Source organism: Calliphora vicina, chromosome 2 (genome assembly GCF_958450345.1).
Source record: "Calliphora vicina chromosome 2, idCalVici1.1, whole genome shotgun sequence".
NCBI lineage: Eukaryota > Metazoa > Arthropoda > Insecta > Diptera > Calliphoridae > Calliphora > Calliphora vicina.
In genome coordinates this window covers 54,270,993-54,292,933 of record NC_088781.1, presented here as the reverse complement: position 1 = coordinate 54,292,933, position 21,941 = coordinate 54,270,993, and the positions used below count along the sequence as shown (strand labels likewise).

At 28.1% G+C, this 21,941-nt stretch overlaps 1 protein-coding gene across 1 annotated transcript in view; it reads left to right on the top strand.

The window, feature by feature from the left end:
• The first annotated feature begins 16,064 nt into the window (after window positions 1-16,064).
• Window positions 16,065-21,941, top strand: part of LOC135951976 (sperm motility kinase 2B) — a 32,139-nt gene continuing 26,262 nt past the window's right edge. Inside the window, exon 1 of the mRNA XM_065501736.1 lies at window positions 16,065-16,208. The gene's annotated coding sequence lies outside the window, so the exon portion shown is untranslated. The remainder of the gene's footprint in view (window positions 16,209-21,941) is intronic.

Here is a 21,941-nt window from a genome sequence, read left to right as displayed (position 1 = left end):
AGTGTAACTGTGTGGCAGTAAATAAATAAATACTGTTGGATGGGACAAGAAAATATTTGTTATTTTCTTAAAAGAAAATGAATCATTTGTACGAATGAAATGCGTACGTGTCATATTTAAGATAAGAATATCATTTTCTATACTTTTTTTTATTTGTTTCTACTTACTTACAACTAAGTACCTGTACTGTTTAGGATACACATGCCGGTACAAAACTTTAATATACATTTGCACTTTTATTCGTTATTTCCGTATCTAATATACTCATTTTTTTTGTTTGTATTCATCTCTCTAAGTGTTAATTTTAAGAAGAAAATTGCTTGTTGTCCTTGTTTCTGTTCCTGCTGTTGCTGCACTACAAAATTTAATAAGAAAATGGTGTTTTATTTTTTGTTTTTTTCTTTCTATAATATCTTCCGGGCTTTTTGGCGTCATGTCACATGTATGTGAGATTATGTGTCTGCTTGTTTACATAAATCTTGTAGCACATCTTTTTACACTTTTGACATGTTAATAAAATTTAAGAATTTATTACAAACGAATATTTTATAAGGAAAATCGCATAAACTAAATAAATAGGATTAAATGAATTTATTAAAATAAAGTAAGAGTGATATACTGTTGCAGCTTTAATAAAGTAAGATAGTCACAATGTTTACAAAATTAACATAATAATACGGACTGAGAAGACCCTGGCAGCATAAGAACACTTTAACTTTGCACAGTAGTGGTAGCCATAAAGGATGTTGCATAAAGTAAAATTTATAAAACTATTTACAAATAACTTAAGCCAAACTTCAGAGCAAATTAATCCTACTTTACTAAGTAAACTATTTCCTTAACAAGACACTTTTCTATAGAAGAAAACTGTCTTGAACAAGACACTTTTCTATAGAAGAAAACTGTCTTGAACAAGACACTTTTCTATAGAAGAAAACTGTCTTGAACAAGACACTTTTCTATAGAAGAAAACTGTCTTGAACAAGACACTTTTCTATAGAAGAAAACTGTCTTGAACAAGACACTTTTCTATAGAAGAAAACTGTCTTGAACAAGACACTTTTCTATAGAAGAAAACTGTCTTGAACAAGACACTTTTCTATAGAAGAAAACTGTCTTGAACAAGACACTTTTCTATAGAAGAAAACTGTCTTGAACAAGACACTTTTCTATAGAAGAAAACTGTCTTGAACAAGACACTTTTCTATAGAAGAAAACTGTCTTGAACAAGACACTTTTCTATAGAAGAAAACTGTCTTGAACAAGACACTTTTCTATAGAAGAAAACTGTCTTGAACAAGACACTTTTCTATAGAAGAAAACTGTCTTGAACAAGACACTTTTCTATAGAAGAAAACTGCCTTGAACAAGACACTTTTCTATAGAAGAAAACTGTCTTGATTTGACTTGGTGTTAACGAATACTACAAACGTTTAAGGAATGCATTCATTTAATGTCTTTCCACTGAGAAGTCCTGATGTTAGTATTTAACTACTCGTACGGTTACTTAGTTTACTGTTTAACTTATTTTTCTATCTTTCTGTCTATCGTCCTGCATTTGTATCATGTTCATTTCTTTATTTCTTCTTTATTTCTGTTTGTTAATTCTTTAAGTACTTTGGGGATTCTTTCAGCCATTTCTATACAACGAGTTGTATCACTTTGTTTTCATTCTTCTATTTTTAATTCCTGCCACCAAGTACTGTGTGTGCTTTTTTAGTCTTATCTAAAAAGTAGTGATAATTTTTTCATTTAAGTTTTATCAAAGATTTATTGAATTGCATAAGATTTCTCTAAGAGATACAAAAGGACTTCTAGGAAATATAAAAATATTTGGCCAATAATTAAGTTTTCTGTTTGGCTGATAAATTTTATGGATTAATTGAATTGGGAAATTAAATACAAGTAATAGAGATTTCACTAAAAGTTTGTTTTTTATTTTCCTCTTCTACTCGCTAATGAGTTGTGGCATTAATTAATAAATTTGTAAGATTCAGGCTGATTCCCTAGTTGTTACGGTAAGTTCACATGAACAAATATTGGATGAAAAAAACGTAACCACTATTTTCAATTCTTTAATAAGAAAAAATTCATTGTTCAGTGTAATAATTGTCATATATTGTGATATTTTCTAAAGTGAAGCATGTTTATTGAAATAAATATTGGTTAAATGGAAAGGGAACTACCGATATTTTAGTGGTTACGTTTTTTCTTCAAATATTTCAACAATGTGAACGTACTACCTCAACTTCCAATTAGTGCGATTGAACAAACAAATGTTAATTAAAATATTTGTTTATTCCACAATGTTTAAGATTTGTTGAACAAGAAATCAGCAAAATTGTTTTTATTTTCATTTTGCTTTTCTAAAAGTTTAAGTAGCAGTGGATAAATGAACAATTTATTAGAGCAGAAATAAAATATAACAAAACAGAATTACTGAAAATACCTTACTTTTCGACAGGCAGATGACACATATCTATATACTGTCTTAACAAGACACTTTTCTATAAGAAAACTGTCTTAACAAGACACTTTTCTATAAGAAAACTGTCTTAACAAGACACTTTTCTATAAGAAAACTGTCTTAACAAGACACTTTTCTATAAGAAAACTGTCTTAACAAGACACTTTTCTATAAGAAAACTGTCTTAACAAGACACTTTTCTATAAGAAAACTGTCTTAACAAGACACTTTTCTATAAGAAAACTGTCTTAACAAGACACTTTTCTATAAGAAAACTGTCTTAACAAGACACTTTTCTATAAGAAAACTGTCTTAACAAGACACTTTTCTATAAGAAAACTGTCTTAACAAGACACTTTTCTATAAGAAAACTGTCTTAACAAGACACTTTTCTATAAGAAAACTGTCTTAACAAGACACTTTTCTATAAGAAAACTGTCTTAACAAGACACTTTTCTATAAGAAAACTGTCTTAACAAGACACTTTTCTATAAGAAAACTGTCTTAACAAGACACTTTTCTATAAGAAAACTGTCTTAACAAGACACTTTTCTATAAGAAAACTGTCTTAACAAGACACTTTTCTATAAGAAAACTGTCTTAACAAGACACTTTTCTATAAGAAAACTGTCTTAACAAGACACTTTTCTATAAGAAAACTGTCTTAACAAGACACTTTTCTATAAGAAAACTGTCTTAACAAGACACTTTTCTATAAGAAAACTGTCTTAACAAGACACTTTTCTATAAGAAAACTGTCTTAACAAGACACTTTTCTATAAGAAAACTGTCTTAACAAGACACTTTTCTATAAGAAAACTGTCTTAACAAGACACTTTTCTATAAGAAAACTGTCTTAACAAGACACTTTTCTATAAGAAAACTGTCTTAACAAGACACTTTTCTATAAGAAAACTGTCTTAACAAGACACTTTTCTATAAGAAAACTGTCTTAACAAGACACTTTTCTATAAGAAAACTGTCTTAACAAGACACTTTTCTATAAGAAAACTGTCTTAACAAGACACTTTTCTATAAGAAAACTGTCTTAACAAGACACTTTTCTATAAGAAAACTGTCTTAACAAGACACTTTTCTATAAGAAAACTGTCTTAACAAGACACTTTTCTGTAAGAAAACTGTCTTAACAAGACACTTTTCTATAAGAAAACTGTCTTAACAAGACACTTTTTTATAAGAAAACTGTCTTAACAAGACACTTTTCTATAAGAAAACTGTCTTAACAAGACACTTTTCTATAAGAAAACTGTCTTAACAAGACACTTTTCTATAAGAAAACTGTCTTAACAAGACACTTTTCTATAAGAAAACTGTCTTAACAAGACACTTTTCTATAAGAAAACTGTCTTAACAAGACACTTTTCTATAAGAAAACTGTCTTAACAAGACACTTTTCTATAAGAAAACTGTCTTAACAAGACACTTTTCTATAAGAAAACTGTCTTAACAAGACACTTTTCTATAAGAAAACTGTCTTAACAAGACACTTTTCTATAAGAAAACTGTCTTAACAAGACACTTTTCTATAAGAAAACTGTCTTAACAAGACACTTTTCTATAAGAAAACTGTCTTAACAAGACACTTTTCTATAAGAAAACTGTCTTAACAAGATACTTTTCTATAAGAAAACTGTCTTAACAAGACAATTTTCTATAGGAAAACTGTCTTAACAAGACAATTTTCTATAGGAAAACTGTCTTAACAAGACAATTTTCTATAGGAAAACTGTCTTAACAAGACAATTTTCTATAGGAAAACTGTCTTAACAAGACAATTTTCTATAGGAAAACTGTCTTAACAAGACAATTTTCTATAGGAAAACTGTCTTAACAAGACAATTTTCTATAGGAAAACTGTCTTAACAAGACAATTTTCTATAGGAAAACTGTCTTAACAAGACAATTTTCTATAGGAAAACTGTCTTAACAAGACAATTTTCTATAGGAAAACTGTCTTAACAAGACAATTTTCTATAGGAAAACTGTCTTAACAAGACAATTTTCTATAGGAAAACTGTCTTAACAAGACAATTTTCTATAGGAAAAACTGTCTTGACAAGACAATTTTCTATAGGAAAAACTGTCTTGACAAGACAATTTTCTATAGGAAAAACTGTCTTGACAAGACAATTTTCTATAGGAAAAACTGTCTTGACAAGACAATTTTCTATAGGAAAAACTGTCTTGACAAGACAATTTTCTATAGGAAAAACTGTCTTGACAAGACAATTTTCTATAGGAAAAACTGTCTTGACAAGACAATTTTCTATAGGAAAAACTGTCTTGACAAGACAATTTTCTATAGGAAAAACTGTCTTGACAAGACAATTTTCTATAGGAAAAACTGTCTTGACAAGACAATTTTCTATAGGAAAAACTGTCTTGACAAGACAATTTTCTATAGGAAAAACTGTCTTGACAAGACAATTTTCTATAGGAAAAACTGTCTTGACAAGACAATTTTCTATAGGAAAAACTGTCTTGACAAGACAATTTTCTATAGGAAAAACTGTCTTGACAAGACAATTTTCTATAGGAAAAACTGTCTTGACAAGACAATTTTCTATAGGAAAAACTGTCTTGACAAGACAATTTTCTATAGGAAAAACTGTCTTGACAAGACAATTTTCTATAGGAAAAACTGTCTTGACAAGACAATTTTCTATAGGAAAAACTGTCTTGACAAGACAATTTTCTATAGGAAAAACTGTCTTGACAAGACAATTTTCTATAGGAAAATTGTCTTAACAAGACACTTTTCTATAGGAAAACTGTCTTAACAAGACACTTTTCTATAAAAAGCTCTATAAAGAAAACACTTTTAATTACCCGAATTTATGAATAGCTTATAGAAGAAATATTGAATATAATTTAATTAATTTTCTCTTATTTTAGTGTATATTATAAAAACTGCCTTCTTGACTTGTGACTATCATTAACACAGTTCCTAGAAAATCTACACTAATTTTGTTTTGACAAATAATATTATTATATATTGGTTATCATCTCAGAAATATTTGTGTTTTCATAAATTAATATTTGTTTTAACAAAATTCCTTTACTTAAATGGCATGTTTTTAATTATGCTTAAACGTTTTGACTTGTTTGCCTACGTTTGAATGGGATTATCGCTTAAATGATACAAAAGTCAAGCATAGTTTTAGGCAAAAATCAAATAAGTGTCAGTAATATGATATAGATGGATTTATTGGAATTGTAGCTAATTCAGAACAACAATTAATAAGGATTTGACAATTCTAAGTAAAATATTTGAGTGATTTGATGATACGAAATTATCTATTTAAGTTTAGCAATTTAGAAGAATTTCCTCAAGGATTTCTCTATATCTAAGTTGATGAGGAAGCAAAAACCAAAAAGTTTATAAAAAATGTTTAGCTCCATCTATAGAACTTTTGCATCTATAAAAGAAAAAATCTAGAAGTTTCCTTATTTTTCTTCTATGGACCAGCTAAGTACAAAATTATGCCACTTAAGTATTATACATAATTTATATTAGTTTTAATAATATACGATTATGAATAATTAAATGTAATTTATACCCAATCTTTTCTGCACATCCATAAATTAAACTCTAATAGGGATTATAAACGTTATTTTATTATCCTTACACTGCTGGTGTATTAGTGTTCTGGTAAGTGTGTATTTAAGAGTACAGATGTATGTATATTTACAACATTTTTTTACCTAGCAGTCTCGAATATGAAAGCAGATTTATACTAAATGTGCTGATGAAATGAATATTAAGCATGTTTATTTTTAAGGTATTGGGCTCTTCTCAAAATAGAAAATATATTATCAAGCTTCAGGTAGTTTTCATACAGAAAACCATTATTGTTCAAGACAGTTTTCTTATAAAGAAAAGTGTCTTGTTCAAGACAGTTTTCTTATAAAGAAAAGTGTCTTGTTCAAGACAGTTTTCTTATAAAGAAAAGTGTCTTGTTCAAGACAGTTTTCTTATAAAGAAAAGTGTCTTGTTCAAGACAGTTTTCTTATAAAGAAAAGTGTCTTGTTCAAGACAGTTTTCTTATAAAGAAAAGTGTCTTGTTCAAGACAGTTTTCTTATAAAGAAAAGTGTCTTGTTCAAGACAGTTTTCTTATAAAGAAAAGTGTCTTGTTCAAGACAGTTTTCTTATAAAGAAAAGTGTCTTGTTCAAGACAGTTTTCTTATAAAGAAAAGTGTCTTGTTCAAGACAGTTTTCTTATAAAGAAAAGTGTCTTGTTCAAGACAGTTTTCTTATAAAGAAAAGTGTCTTGTTCAAGACAGTTTTCTTATAAAGAAAAGTGTCTTGTTCAAGACAGTTTTCTTATAAAGAAAAGTGTCTTGTTCAAGACAGTTTTCTTATAAAGAAAAGTGTCTTGTTCAAGACAGTTTTCTTATAAAGAAAAGTGTCTTGTTCAAGACAGTTTTCTTATAAAGAAAAGTGTCTTGTTCAAGACAGTTTTCTTATAAAGAAAAGTGTCTTGTTCAAGACAGTTTTCTTATAAAGAAAAGTGTCTTGTTCAAGACAGTTTTCTTATAAAGAAAAGTGTCTTGTTCAAGACAGTTTTCTTATAAAGAAAAGTGTCTTGTTCAAGACAGTTTTCTTATAAAGAAAAGTGTCTTGTTCAAGACAGTTTTCTTATAAAGAAAAGTGTCCTGTTCCAGACAGTTTTCTTATAAAGAAAAGTGCCTTGTTCCAGACAGTTTTCTTATAAAGAAAAGTGTCTTGTTCCAGACAGTTTTCTTATGTTAGTTTTCTTATAAAGAAAAGTGTCTTATTCAGGACAGTTTTCTTATAAAGAAAAGTATCTTGTTCAGGACAGTTTTCTTATAAAGAAAAGTGTCTTGTTCAAGACAGTTTTCTTATAAAGAAAAGTGTCATGTTCAAGACAGTTTTCTTATAAAGAAAAGTGTCTTGTTCAAGACAGTTTTCTTATAAAGAAAAGTGTCTTGCTCAAGACTGTTTTCTTATAAAGAAAAGTGTCTTGTTCAAGACAGTTTTCTTATAAAGAAAAGTGTCTTGTTCAAGATAGTTTTCTTATAAAGACAGTTTTCTTATAAAAAAAAGTGTCTTGTTCAAGACAGTTTTCTTATAAAGAAAAGTGTCTTGTTCAAGACAGTTTTCTTATAAAGAAAAGTGTCTTGTTCAAGACAGTTTTCTTATAAAGAAAAGTGTCTTGTTCAAGACAGTTTTCTTATAAAGAAAAGTGTCTTGTTCAAGACAGTTTTCTTATAAAGAAAAGTGTCTTGTTCAGGACAGTTTTCTTATAAAGAAAAGTGTCTTGTTCAAGAAAAGTGTCTTGTAAAGAAAAGTGTCTTGTTCAAGACAGTTTTTTTATAAAGAAAAGTGTTTTGTTCAGGACAGTTTTCTTATAAAGAAAAGTGTCTTGTTCAGGATAGTTTTCTTATAAAGAAAAGTGTCTTGTTCAGGACAGTTTTCTTATAAAGAAAAGTGTCTTGTTCAGGACAGTTTTCTTATAAAGAAAAGTGTCTTGTTCAGGACAGTTTTCTTATAAAGAAAAGTGTCTTGTTCAGGACAGTTTTCTTATAAAGAAAAGTGTCTTGTTCAGGACAGTTTTCTTATAAAGAAAAGTGTCTTGTTCAGGACAGTTTTCTTATAAAGAAAAGTGTCTTGTTCAGGACAGTTTTTTTATAAAGAAAAGTGTCTTGTTCAGGACAGTTTTCTTATAAAGAAAAGTGTCTTGTTCAGGACAGTTTTCTTATAAAGAAAAGTGTCTTGTTCAAGACAGTTTTCTTATAAAGAAAAGTGTCTTGTTCAAGACAGTTTTCTTATAAAGAAAAGTGTCTTGTTCAAGACAGTTTTCTTATAAAGAAAAGTGTCTTGTTCAAGACAGTTTTCTTATAAAGAAAAGTGTCTTGTTCAAGACAGTCTTCTTATAAAGAAAAGTGTCTTGTTCAAGACAGTCTTCTTATAAAGAAAAGTGTCTTGTTCAAGACAGTCTTCTTATAAAGAAAAGTGTCTTGTTCAAGACAGTTTTCTTATAAAGAAAAATGTCTTGTTCAAGACAGTTTTCTTATAAAGAAAAATGTCTTGTTCAAGACAGTTTTCTTATAAAGAAAAATGTCTTGTTCAAGACAGTTTTCTTATAAAGAAAAATGTCTTGTTCAAGACAGTTTTCTTATAAAGAAAAATGTCTTGTTCAAGACAGTTTTCTTATAAAGAAAAATGTCTTGTTCAAGACAGTTTTCTTATAAAGAAAAGTGTCCTGTTCAAGACAGTTTTCTTATAAAGAAAAGTGTCCTGTTCAAGACAGTTTTCTTATAAAGAAAAGTGTCTTGTTCAAGACAGTTTTCTTATAAAGAAAAGTGTCTTGTTCAAGACAGTTTTCTTATAAAGAAAAGTGTCTTGTTCAAGACAGTTTTCTTATAAAGAAAAGTGTCTTGTTCAGGATAGTTTTCTTATAAAGAAAAGTGTCTTGTTCAGGACAGTTTTCTTATAAAGAAAAGTGTCTTGTTCAGGATAGTTTTCTTATAAAGAAAAGTGTCTTGTTCAGGACAGTTTTCTTATAAAGAAAAGTGTCTTGTTCAGGACAGTTTTCTTATAAAGAAAAGTGTCTTGTTCAGGACAGTTTTCTTATAAAGAAAAGTGTCTTGTTCAGGACAGTTTTCTTATAAAGAAAAGTGTCTTGTTCAGGACAGTTTTCTTATAAAGAAAAGTGTCTTGTTCAGGACAGTTTTCTTATAAAGAAAAGTGTCTTGTTCAGGACAGTTTTTTTATAAAGAAAAGTGTCTTGTTCAGGACAGTTTTCTTATAAAGAAAAGTGTCTTGTTCAGGACAGTTTTCTTATAAAGAAAAGTGTCTTGTTCAAGACAGTTTTCTTATAAAGAAAAGTGTCTTGTTCAAGACAGTTTTCTTATAAAGAAAAGTGTCTTGTTCAAGACAGTTTTCTTATAAAGAAAAGTGTCTTGTTCAAGACAGTTTTCTTATAAAGAAAAGTGTCTTGTTCAAGACAGTTTTCTTATAAAGAAAAGTGTCTTGTTCAAGACAGTCTTCTTATAAAGAAAAGTGTCTTGTTCAAGACAGTCTTCTTATAAAGAAAAGTGTCTTGTTCAAGACAGTTTTCTTATAAAGAAAAATGTCTTGTTCAAGACAGTTTTCTTATAAAGAAAAATGTCTTGTTCAAGACAGTTTTCTTATAAAGAAAAATGTCTTGTTCAAGACAGTTTTCTTATAAAGAAAAATGTCTTGTTCAAGACAGTTTTCTTATAAAGAAAAATGTCTTGTTCAAGACAGTTTTCTTATAAAGAAAAATGTCTTGTTCAAGACAGTTTTCTTATAAAGAAAAATGTCTTGTTCAAGACAGTTTTCTTATAAAGAAAAGTGTCCTGTTCAAGACAGTTTTCTTATAAAGAAAAGTGTCTTGTTCAAGACAGTTTTCTTATAAAGAAAAGTGTCTTGTTCAAGACAGTTTTCTTATAAAGAAAAGTGTCTTGTTCAAGACAGTTTTCTTATAAAGAAAAGTGTCTTGTTCAAGACAGTTTTCTTATAAAGAAAAGTGTCCTGTTCAAGACAGTTTTCTTATAAAGAAAAGTGTCTTGTTCAAGACAGTTTTCTTATAAAGAAAAGTGTCTTGTTCAAGACAGTTTTCTTATAAAGAAAAGTGTCTTGTTCAAGACAGTTTTCTTATAAAGAAAAGTGTCTTGTTCAAGACAGTTTTCTTATAAAGAAAAGTGTCTTGTTCAAGACAGTTTTCTTATAAAGAAAAGTGTCTTGTTCAAGACAGTTTTCTTATAAAGAAAAGTGTCTTGTTCAAGACAGTTTTCTTATAAAGAAAAGTGTCTTGTTCAAGACAGTTTTCTTATAAAGAAAAGTGTCTTGTTCAAGACAGTTTTCTTATAAAGAAAAGTGTCTTGTTCAAGACAGTTTTCTTATAAAGAAAAGTGTCTTGTTCAAGACAGTTTTCTTATAAAGAAAAGTGTCTTGTTCAAGACAGTTTTCTTATAAAGAAAAGTGTCTTGTTCAAGACAGTTTTCTTATAAAGAAAAGTGTCTTGTTCAAGACAGTTTTCTTATAAAGAAAAGTGTCTTGTTCAAGACAGTTTTCTTATAAAGAAAAGTGTCTTGTTCAAGACAGTTTTCTTATAAAGACACAACAAGACACTTTTCTTTATAAGAAAACTGTCTGGAACAAGACACTTTTCTTTATAAGAAAACTGTCTTGAACAAGACACTTTTCTTTATAAGAAAACTGTCCTGAACAAGACACTTTTCTTTATAAGAAAACTGTCCTGAACAAGACACTTTTCTTTATAAGAAAACTGTCCTGAACAAGACACTTTTCTTTATAAGAAAACTGTCCTGAACAAGACACTTTTCTTTATAAGAAAACTGTCCTGAACAAGACACTTTTCTTTATAAGAAAACTGTCTTGAACAAGACACTTTTCTTTATAAGAAAACTGTCTGGAACAAGGCACTTTTCTGTCTTGAACAAGACACTTTTCTTATAAAGAAAAGTGTCCTGTTCAAGACAGTTTTCTTATAAAGAAAAGTGTCTTGCTCAAGACAGTTTTCTTATAAAGAAAAGTGTCTTGTTCAAGACAGAAAAGTGTCTTGTTCCAGACAGTTTTCTTATAAAGAAAAGTGTCTTGTTCCAGACAGTTTTCTTATAAAGAAAAGTGTCTTGTTCCAGATAGTTTTCTTATAAAGAAAAGTGTCTCGTTCAAGACAGTTATCTTATAAAGAAAAGTGTCTTGTTCAGGACAGTTTTCTTAGAAAGAAAAGTGTCTTGTTCAGGACAGTTTTCTTATAAAGAAAAGTGTCTTGTTCAGGACAGTTTTCTTATAAAGAAAAGTGTCTTGTTCAGGACAGTTTTCTTATAAAGAAAAGTGTCTTGTTCAGGACAGTTTTCTTATAAAGAAAAGTGTCTTGTTCAGGACAGTTTTCTTATAAAGAAAAGTGTCTTGTTCAGGACAGTTTTCTTATAAAGAAAAGTGTCTTGTTCAAGACAGTCTTCTTATAAAGAAAAGTGTCTTGTTCAAGACAGTTTTCTTATAAAGAAAAATGTCTTGTTCAAGACAGTTTTCTTATAAAGAAAAATGTCTTGTTCAAGACAGTTTTCTTATAAAGAAAAGTGTCCTGTTTAAGACAGTTTTCTTATAAAGAAAAGTGTCTTGTTCAAGACAGTTTTCTTATAAAGAAAAGTGTCTTGTTCAAGACAGTTTTCTTATAAAGAAAAGTGTCTTGTTCAAGACAGTTTTCTTATAAAGAAAAGTGTCCTGTTCAAGACAGTTTTCTTATAAAGAAAAGTGTCTTGTTCAAGACAGTTTTCTTATAAAGAAAAGTGTCTTGCTCAAGACTGTTTTCTTATAAAGAAAAGTGTCTTGTTCAAGACAGTTTTCTTATAAAGAAAAGTGTCTTGTTCAAGATAGTTTTCTTATAAAGACAGTTTTCTTATAAAAAAAAGTGTCTTGTTCAAGACAGTTTTCTTATAAAGAAAAGTGTCTTGTTCAAGACAGTTTTCTTATAAAGAAAAGTGTCTTGTTCAAGACAGTTTTCTTATAAAGAAAAGTGTCTTGTTCAAGACAGTTTTCTTATAAAGAAAAGTGTCTTGTTCAGGACAGTTTTCTTATAAAGAAAAGTGTCTTGTTCAGGACAGTTTTCTTATAAAGAAAAGTGTCTTGTTCAAGACAGAAAAGTGTCTTGTAAAGAAAAGTGTCTTGTTCAAGACAGTTTTTTTATAAAGAAAAGTGTTTTGTTCAGGACAGTTTTCTTATAAAGAAAAGTGTCTTGTTCAGGATAGTTTTCTTATAAAGAAAAGTGTCTTGTTCAGGACAGTTTTCTTATAAAGAAAAGTGTCTTGTTCAGGACAGTTTTCTTATAAAGAAAAGTGTCTTGTTCAGGACAGTTTTCTTATAAAGAAAAGTGTCTTGTTCAGGACAGTTTTCTTATAAAGAAAAGTGTCTTGTTCAGGACAGTTTTCTTATAAAGAAAAGTGTCTTGTTCAGGACAGTTTTCTTATAAAGAAAAGTGTCTTGTTCAGGACAGTTTTCTTATAAAGAAAAGTGTCTTGTTCAGGACAGTTTTCTTATAAAGAAAAGTGTCTTGTTCAGGACAGTTTTCTTATAAAGAAAAGTGTCTTGTTCAGGACAGTTTTCTTATAAAGAAAAGTGTCTTGTTCAGGACAGTTTTCTTATAAAGAAAAGTGTCTTGTTCAAGACAGTTTTCTTATAAAGAAAAGTGTCTTGTTCAAGACAGTTTTCTTATAAAGAAAAGTGTCTTGTTCAAGACAGTTTTCTTATAAAGAAAAGTGTCTTGTTCAAGACAGTTTTCTTATAAAGAAAAGTGTCTTGTTCAAGACAGTTTTCTTATAAAGAAAAGTGTCTTGTTCAAGACAGTCTTCTTATAAAGAAAAGTGTCTTGTTCAAGACAGTCTTCTTATAAAGAAAAGTGTCTTGTTCAAGACAGTTTTCTTATAAAGAAAAATGTCTTGTTCAAGACAGTTTTCTTATAAAGAAAAGTGTCCTGTTCAAGACAGTTTTCTTATAAAGAAAAGTGTCTTGTTCAAGACAGTTTTCTTATAAAGAAAAGTGTCTTGTTCAAGACAGTTTTCTTATAAAGAAAAGTGTCTTGTTCAAGACAGTTTTCTTATAAAGAAAAGTGTCTTGTTCAAGACAGTTTTCTTATAAAGAAAAGTGTCCTGTTCAAGACAGTTTTCTTATAAAGAAAAGTGTCTTGTTCAAGACAGTTTTCTTATAAAGAAAAGTGTCTTGTTCAAGACAGTTTTCTTATAAAGAAAAGTGTCTTGTTCAAGACAGTTTTCTTATAAAGAAAAGTGTCTTGTTCAAGACAGTTTTCTTATAAAGAAAAGTGTCTTGTTCAAGACAGTTTTCTTATAAAGAAAAGTGTCTTGTTCAAGACAGTTTTCTTATAAAGAAAAGTGTCTTGTTCAAGACAGTTTTCTTATAAAGAAAAGTGTCTTGTTCAAGACAGTTTTCTTATAAAGAAAAGTGTCTTGTTCAAGACAGTTTTCTTATAAAGAAAAGTGTCTTGTTCAAGACAGTTTTCTTATAAAGAAAAGTGTCTTGTTCAAGACAGTTTTCTTATAAAGACACAACAAGACACTTTTCTTTATAAGAAAACTGTCTGGAACAAGACACTTTTCTTTATAAGAAAACTGTCTGGAACAAGACACTTTTCTTTATAAGAAAACTGTCTGGAACAAGACACTTTTCTGTCTTGAACAAGACACTTTTCTTATAAAGAAAAGTGTCCTGTTCAAGACAGTTTTCTTATAAAGAAAAGTGTCTTGCTCAAGACAGTTTTCTTATAAAGAAAAGTGTCTTGTTCAAGACAGAAAAGTGTCTTGTTCCAGACAGTTTTCTTATAAAGAAAAGTGTCTTGTTCCAGACAGTTTTCTTATAAAGAAAAGTGTCTTGTTCCAGATAGTTTTCTTATAAAGAAAAGTGTCTCGTTCAAGACAGTTATCTTATAAAGAAAAGTGTCTTGTTCAGGACAGTTTTCTTAGAAAGAAAAGTGTCTTGTTCAGGACAGTTTTCTTATAAAGAAAAGTGTCTTGTTCAGGACAGTTTTCTTATAAAGAAAAGTGTCTTGTTCAGGACAGTTTTCTTATAAAGAAAAGTGTCTTGTTCAGGACAGTTTTCTTATAAAGAAAAGTGTCTTGTTCAGGACAGTTTTCTTATAAAGAAAAGTGTCTTGTTCAAGACAGTCTTCTTATAAAGAAAAGTGTCTTGTTCAAGACAGTTTTCTTATAAAGAAAAATGTCTTGTTCAAGACAGTTTTCTTATAAAGAAAAATGTCTTGTTCAAGACAGTTTTCTTATAAAGAAAAGTGTCCTGTTCAAGACAGTTTTCTTATAAAGAAAAGTGTCTTGTTCAAGACAGTTTTCTTATAAAGAAAAGTGTCTTGTTCAAGACAGTTTTCTTATAAAGAAAAGTGTCTTGTTCAAGACAGTTTTCTTATAAAGAAAAGTGTCCTGTTCAAGACAGTTTTCTTATAAAGAAAAGTGTCTTGTTCAAGACAGTTTTCTTATAAAGAAAAGTGTCTTGTTCAAGACAGTTTTCTTATAAAGAAAAGTGTCCTGTTCAAGACAGTTTTCTTATAAAGAAAAGTGTCTTGTTCAAGACAGTTTTCTTATAAAGAAAAGTGTCTTGTTCAAGACAGTTTTCTTATAAAGAAAAGTGTCTTGTTCAAGACAGTTTTCTTATAAAGAAAAGTGTCTTGTTCAAGACAGTTTTCTTATAAAGAAAAGTGTCTTGTTCAAGACAGTTTTCTTATAAAGACACAACAAGACACTTTTCTTTATAAGAAAACTGTCTGGAACAAGACACTTTTCTTTATAAGAAAACTGTCTGGAACAAGACACTTTTCTGTCTTGAACAAGACACTTTTCTTATAAAGAAAAGTGTCCTGTTCAAGACAGTTTTCTTATAAAGAAAAGTGTCTTGCTCAAGACAGTTTTCTTATAAAGAAAAGTGTCTTGTAAAGACTTTTCTTATAAAGAAAAGTGTCTTGTTCCAGATAGTTTTCTTATAAAGAAAAGTGTCTCGTTCAAGACAGTTATCTTATAAAGAAAAGTGTCTTGTTCAGGACAGTTTTCTTATAAAGCAAAGTGTCTTGTTCAGGACAGTTTTTTTTATAAGAAAAAGTGTTTTGTTCGTCTTTAATACTATATTTTAAAATGTTATTAATTTTATTTAAAACCATATCTTGTATATTTCAAACAGCTTTTAGCCAATCTATTCCCATAAGGCTTAAATTTTAATATCTTTATATGACATGTAATAAATTTAATAGAGGATTTATGAAAAACTAGAGATTAAGTATAACAAGAAATTTAGAGATATACAAAATATATACTTTAATGACTTTATTTGAAAAAATAAATTGTGTAATTTCTTTTATTTCTCTTTGCAGAGCCATTAAATGAAGACATAAAATAACAAATACAAAAAAAATACAACAAGTCTTACAAAAAAAATACCGAAATTCAGAAACATAAAACAGCATTGACAACAACAACAGCAGTTAAGGCAACAAGAACAAATAAAAGAGGAGCAATAAAACCAGCCAACACCTTGTTGGTGAAAAGCAAACTCACAAGCATAAAACTTAAAAAAACAACAAAACAAAAACAAGATATCAACAGCAACAAACACCAGCAGCAGCAAAACATAAAAATGTATGAAAGTTTTTTATAAGTGAATGTGTGTTTTTGTTGTTGTGTGAGAGTACAAACAAAACAAAACACAAGTGTGTGATTATAATAAAAAACAACAAGAGAGAAAACATTTAAATTTAGTATAGTCTACCTTAAGGCGTGCATAACAGGAAAACGGAAATCAACAAACAAACAGACAGACAAGCACTCACAGACATACATACATGTTTTCATAACAAATTTTGTGCAATTTTATTTTTAAATGTTAGTAATACCAAAAACAAATAAAAGTGAAAAAATTCCATATTTTCTAGCACATAAATTAAACAAATAAAAGAAACACCAGCTACATAACAAATAAAACAATTTCAAACAAGAGAATTAAATTAAAAATAAAAAATAAATAAAAGCAATATTATTTAATTTCAACTAAAAACCATCATTATAAAAACAGTCGCAGTCGTGGATACCCACGGTGATTTTCCAGAGCCAGCGTCAGTGCCAAAGTGTGCCAATACAACACCGCCTTATCAGCGGCTCACCAAAGCTCTGCAATGCGATCCAAGATGCGGACACGAGGTAAGAATTTTATATTTTATTATTTATTTGTTTTTCATTTAGCTTTTTTTTATTTATTTCTTTTTTTATTGCACTTGCAGCAAATTCAATTTGTGTGCAGTTTTATTTACATTTTGTTAGTGGTTGTGGTTTTTTGTGTTTTTTTATTCATACATATTTTCTCTAGTTGTGTTAAGTCATCCACCCTTTTTTTCTTAGAAATTTTCTTAGTTTGTTTTGGCGTAATGGCCAAATCAATTATCCTTTTAGTGCAAGTATAACCACAAAAAAATTTATAACTATTTAATTGAAAAAACAACACTAGTCTGGGTAGTTAGGTATCGCCTGTTTGTTTGTATAGATTGTAGAAATAAAATAAGGAGGGTAATTTAGATTTGTCATAACTATTTTCAGCTTAAAGGAAAGTCTTATTTATGTGATATTTTTCAGAATAATTATAATTTTTTAAAGCAAAAGACAAGGTTTTCTAAAATAAATATAAAGGTAATTACGTATTCGTCTAATGCTTAAATCAATTCGGAACTTTATTAAAAATACAGTAGTATTTGATCGAATATTTAAAGATATTTAGTTAAAATTTGGTATTTACTATATTAAAGAATTCTCATATCTTTTCTTTGGTAATGAGAAAAATGATAAGAGTCTAGATAATTATTTTCAAATAGACCAATACGAATAGTTTGACGTTTTCCAAGATACGTGATCAAACTTGTATATTTTGGGACCCATATCGAGCCCTTAGCGCCAAATTATCGTAAGCGACAAAACAAATTTTACAGGAGAAGGTTTTTTTCGATTATTTGGGAATTTATATATAGAATTAAAAATGTTATGATGCGATATAATATAATTTCGTTCAAGCTATTTGTTTATTTTTCAAAAATATTTATAACTTTTGACAATTAAAAATTCATGGAATACTTTATTGAAAAATATGACAAAAAAAAATTTTTATTGAATTTTTGCATAGATACAAATTTTTCGAATTGATATAAAATTTTTATTTATGAATAGTTTTTAATGAAGTTACACAGTTATGTAGATTATTCTATTTAAAATATAAAAATAAAAATGAATTTTGAAATTTATTATCAGCAAACCCGCAATTCCCAAAATAGTGTTGAAAAATTCCAAAAATGTGAATTTTTAGTTTTTTAATAACATAAGGTTTTTAACAATATAACATACCAGGGTCGGCATAATCGGAACTCTTTACGAAATATTTAGAAACATATTGGGCTACTCAGTTACTATATTTTGATATTGAATATGCGATTTGAGAATTTTTGCCCTAAATTTTAATTTTACATACAAAATAGATGTTTTTTGAATGGACCTGGTAACTTCGGTATCAAAAATTTTTATTTTTTTTTTTTTCATTTAAAATATTTTATGAAAACTTAGCTTTCAGAAAGTATAAATTCCTTATACATTCTCTTAGAAATTTTTTGTGATAACTTAAAAGGAAAAACAGTTCTTTTTTTCCAAAAAAATAGATTATTCCTTTTTAAAACTGTTTAAATTCAAATGCATATAACTTTGGACTTAGTCATTATTTTTAAACAGTTCTTTTTTTGTTTGACACATACGTATGTTGTTAGTCCTGGAGACTGGAGAAAATCGGAAAATATTTGGATACGCTGTTATCAAAAAACTGGAGTAGGTTGGGTAAAAATATTGAAAATTTAATTTTCAAATGCTAATATCTCCTAAGCTATAAGAGGTAATTAATTGAAGAAATAGGATCGTTTTAAAAATGTAACATACCCAAGGTGTTCTACTTTGAGGACCCTTGGTCGCGCCCCTGGTGGTCCCATGAATTTCACATTCTATACCACACATAGAATAGGAAATAAATCTGTAACTTCTAAATGGTTAAATTTAATTCAAACCAATTTAACCATTTAGAAGTTACAGATTTATTTCCTTCTTTTTTTCTATACCACTATGTGTCGCTTACCATAAAATTCGTTTAATGCAAACATTGACTTACGATACAATTTTACCCCCTATAATTTTGAAGTTATTAACAATTTTGATATTCTGAGAACGCTAAAACATCAGTCGGTCCATAAAATTTTAATTTTATATGTAACAAAAAAATTTAGAAACTGTCGCTTACGATAATTTGGCGCTAAGGGCTTGATATTATCTCAAGATTTTCACAAAAGACGTCAAAGTTTTCGAATGAATGGGCCCTCGAGGGGTGCGGCAAAGGGTCAGCAAAGTAAGACACCACGGGTTTGTTAAATTTTAAAAACAATCCTATTTTTTCCATCTGGGTTCCGATTTCAAAAATTACACGTATAGAATATCCTTGACAAACCTACGAAAATCCTCCGAGTAGCTATCAATAATCTCTTACATATTCGCATTTGAAAATTAAATTTTCATCATTTTTACCCACCCATTTTTCTTTTATTGGACTAACGATAAATATGTGTATCAAACCTAAAAAAGAATTCTTTAAAAATAATGCCTAAGTTCAAAGTTATATATATTTGAATTTAATTAAAAAAATTTAAAAAGGCGATTTTTACGCTAATTTTTGGGGAAAAAAGTACTTTTTTCTATTTTAAGTTATTTCAAAAAATTTCTAAGAGGATGTATAAGGAATTTATACTTTGAAAAGCTATCTTTACATTAAATATTTTAAATGAAAACAAATTTGAAAATTATTGATACCGACCATTTTGACCAGGTCCATCCAAAAAACGCATATTTTTATGTAAAATTAAAATTTAGGGTAAAAATTCTCAAATCACCTAGTCGATATCAAAATATAGTAACCCATTTTAGATGACCCAATATGTTCTTAATTATTTTGTAAAGGGTTCTGATAACCCCGACCCTGGTATGGATATTATAGCGAAAAAACTAAAAAAATCCATTTTTGTGATTTTTCAACACTTTTTTTGGGAATTGCGGGATTCCTGATTACATATTTCAAAATTTACTTCTATTTTTGCATTTTCAATAGAAATATCTATTTAGCTGTAAATTTCATTAAACCGAATAGCATTCATGCTGGAAACAAGTTGAATTCCTGTCATGCATTCAAACTTCAAGGGTTGAAATACAGTTGATTTTGAATAGTGAAAAGGAAACTTGAATTCAAGTCGAACATTACAGCGTTAATACAGTTGAATTCCAGCCTTGAATTAATGTTTAATTCAAGTTAAAAAAATAATTGACTTTAAGTCGACATAATAAGCGAATTCAAGCTTTAAATTATTCCTAATAAATTAAAAATTCAACATTAATTTTCGATAAATTTTATTTAAATTTTGAGTTAAAATAAAAATTAGGTATAAATACATTAATAATGACTCATAATATAACAATAAAAGGTAGAATCACTACAAAATACGTTCTCAGTTATACATGCCTTGAATTGTCAGACTAATATAAAAAAAAATAAAAAAACAATTGAAATGAAACATCAAAAATTAAAACATCAAAAAATTAACTAAATTGAAAAATAATTTTAATTCAATTTAAAAATATAAGGAGAAACATGCGTGTTAAATGTTGTTTGTGTAAATGTTCATTTGAAAAAAAATCTTGTAAGATTTATAAAATGTCCTGAAAATAAAATTAAAGAATGGAGTGCAACGGTGTTGAGCTGAAGAAACAAAATATTTCTCAATTTTCATTTGTTATTATTCTTATTTTTGGATTTTATTTTTCTATTATTTGACGTAACAAGGCAAAGCATTTTAAACTCTCTCCCAAGTGATTCTACCTTCTAATGGTTGTATCATGATAATAACTAATAATAAAATAAAATTACGCCGATTTACAATTAGTTTACTTTCTACATATCTTGAATTTACAAAGTAAAATGTTTTACTGTTGTCCGGCAAAATTTGAACATAATTATGCAACTAAGACAAGCAATAAGATACATTAAATAAATGCGTAAATAGAAACCAAGAAATATAATTAATATCTTACATATCAGATAAAGAATTTCAAAAAGAAGCTGCAATTTTAAATTCTTCTTGTCACAAAGAATACAATATTCACTCTCAATAATGTATTTATTTAACCGTCCATCCAGTATGCGAGAGTCTAAAGGTACGTCATTATTATTGTCTAGATAAAAGGAATTCGCTATGTTTAGTATATATGTTTGTATGTATTTTACAACTAACTCTTTTTCAATTGGATATAAGGTGATTCCATGTGTTGAGCATTTAATTCTGTACGGAATTATCTTCATTACTATAATTTTTCGGAATGATTGCTGTTTTTTATTAATTTAAATAAATTATTTTGAATTATTTTTGACAGGAAAAGTTTGAACACAATTTCATAATTTTTTTATTTTGTTTAACTTGAAAAATGTTTAATAAAAGGATGAAATTCAAGTTGAATTCCAGTTCAATTTCAAGCCCTTGAATTTTTATCTTTGCAAAAACTCAATGAAAAGCATTTTTTGTAATATTTTCAAAAAAGTATCTATGAATTCTTTAATTGTCAATAGGTTTATTTTTTCAAATTTAAATTTAGAAGAAAGGTTTAGAAGTCCAATTTATTTTCATCTTTTTATACACTTCACCTTCGTGAGAAGGGTATATATAAGTTTGTCATTCCGTTTGTAATTTCTACCTTTTTTTATTTCCCACCCTATAAAGTATATAAATTCTGGATCCTTATAGATAGAGGAGTCGATTAAGTCATGTCCGTCTGTCTGTCTGTTGAAATCAATTTTCAGAAGACCCCAGATATCTTCGGGATACATATCTTCAATAATTCCGTCAGACATGCTTTCGAGAAGTTTGCTATTTCAAATCAGCAAAATCGGTCCACAAATGGCTGAGATATGAGGAAAACCCAGGACAACCTCTATTTTTGACCTATATCTGGATTACTAAGTCATTAATATAGACTAATGATAGATATTTCAAAGACCTTTGCAATGTCGTATATAAGGCTATAGTAAGTTGGACCTACAATGGGTCAAAATCGGAAAAATATATTTTAACAAGATTTTTTTTCACCAAAATTTTTTTTTCGCTAAATATTAAAAAAAAATTAAAAAAAAAAAATTTTAAAATTTAAAAAAAAAACTTGAAAAAAAATATAAATTTTGTTTACCTAAAAATAATTAAAATTTTTATTTTGAAGTATAATTTGGTGAAGGGTATATAAGATTCGGTACAGCCGAATATAGCTCTCTTACTTGTTTTTCCATACAACTATGGATTGTTAGACGTATACTTGATGAATTAATAAAAAAATATTACTCATACGTACCGAGCATTGTATGAAACTAAGGGAAATCTTAGATTTTCTTGTGTAATACCTAGCACAGAAAAAACTATTTCTTAAACCGTTTCAATTCAAATATTTGTCACATATTGAACTGGTTTCAATTATTTCATTATTAAATCAAGTATTCATTTGCTCAAAAACTAAATTTCTTGATATTTTCTATTGAATTTTGAGTTTTAAATTTAATTATTTTGACAATTGAATATACAATTTTCGTTATTGGTTGAATTTCAAATACAAAAAATATTGAATGGATAATTTTCGTAATTGAAAACACATTTTTGTTATTTTTTGTGTTTCAATTACGAAAATTATCTATTCAATAATTTTTGTATTTGAAATTCAACCAATAACGAAAATTGTATATTCAATTGTCAAAATAATTAAATTTAAAACTCAAAATTCAATAGAAAATATCAAGAAATTTTGTTTTTGAGCAATTGAATAATTGAT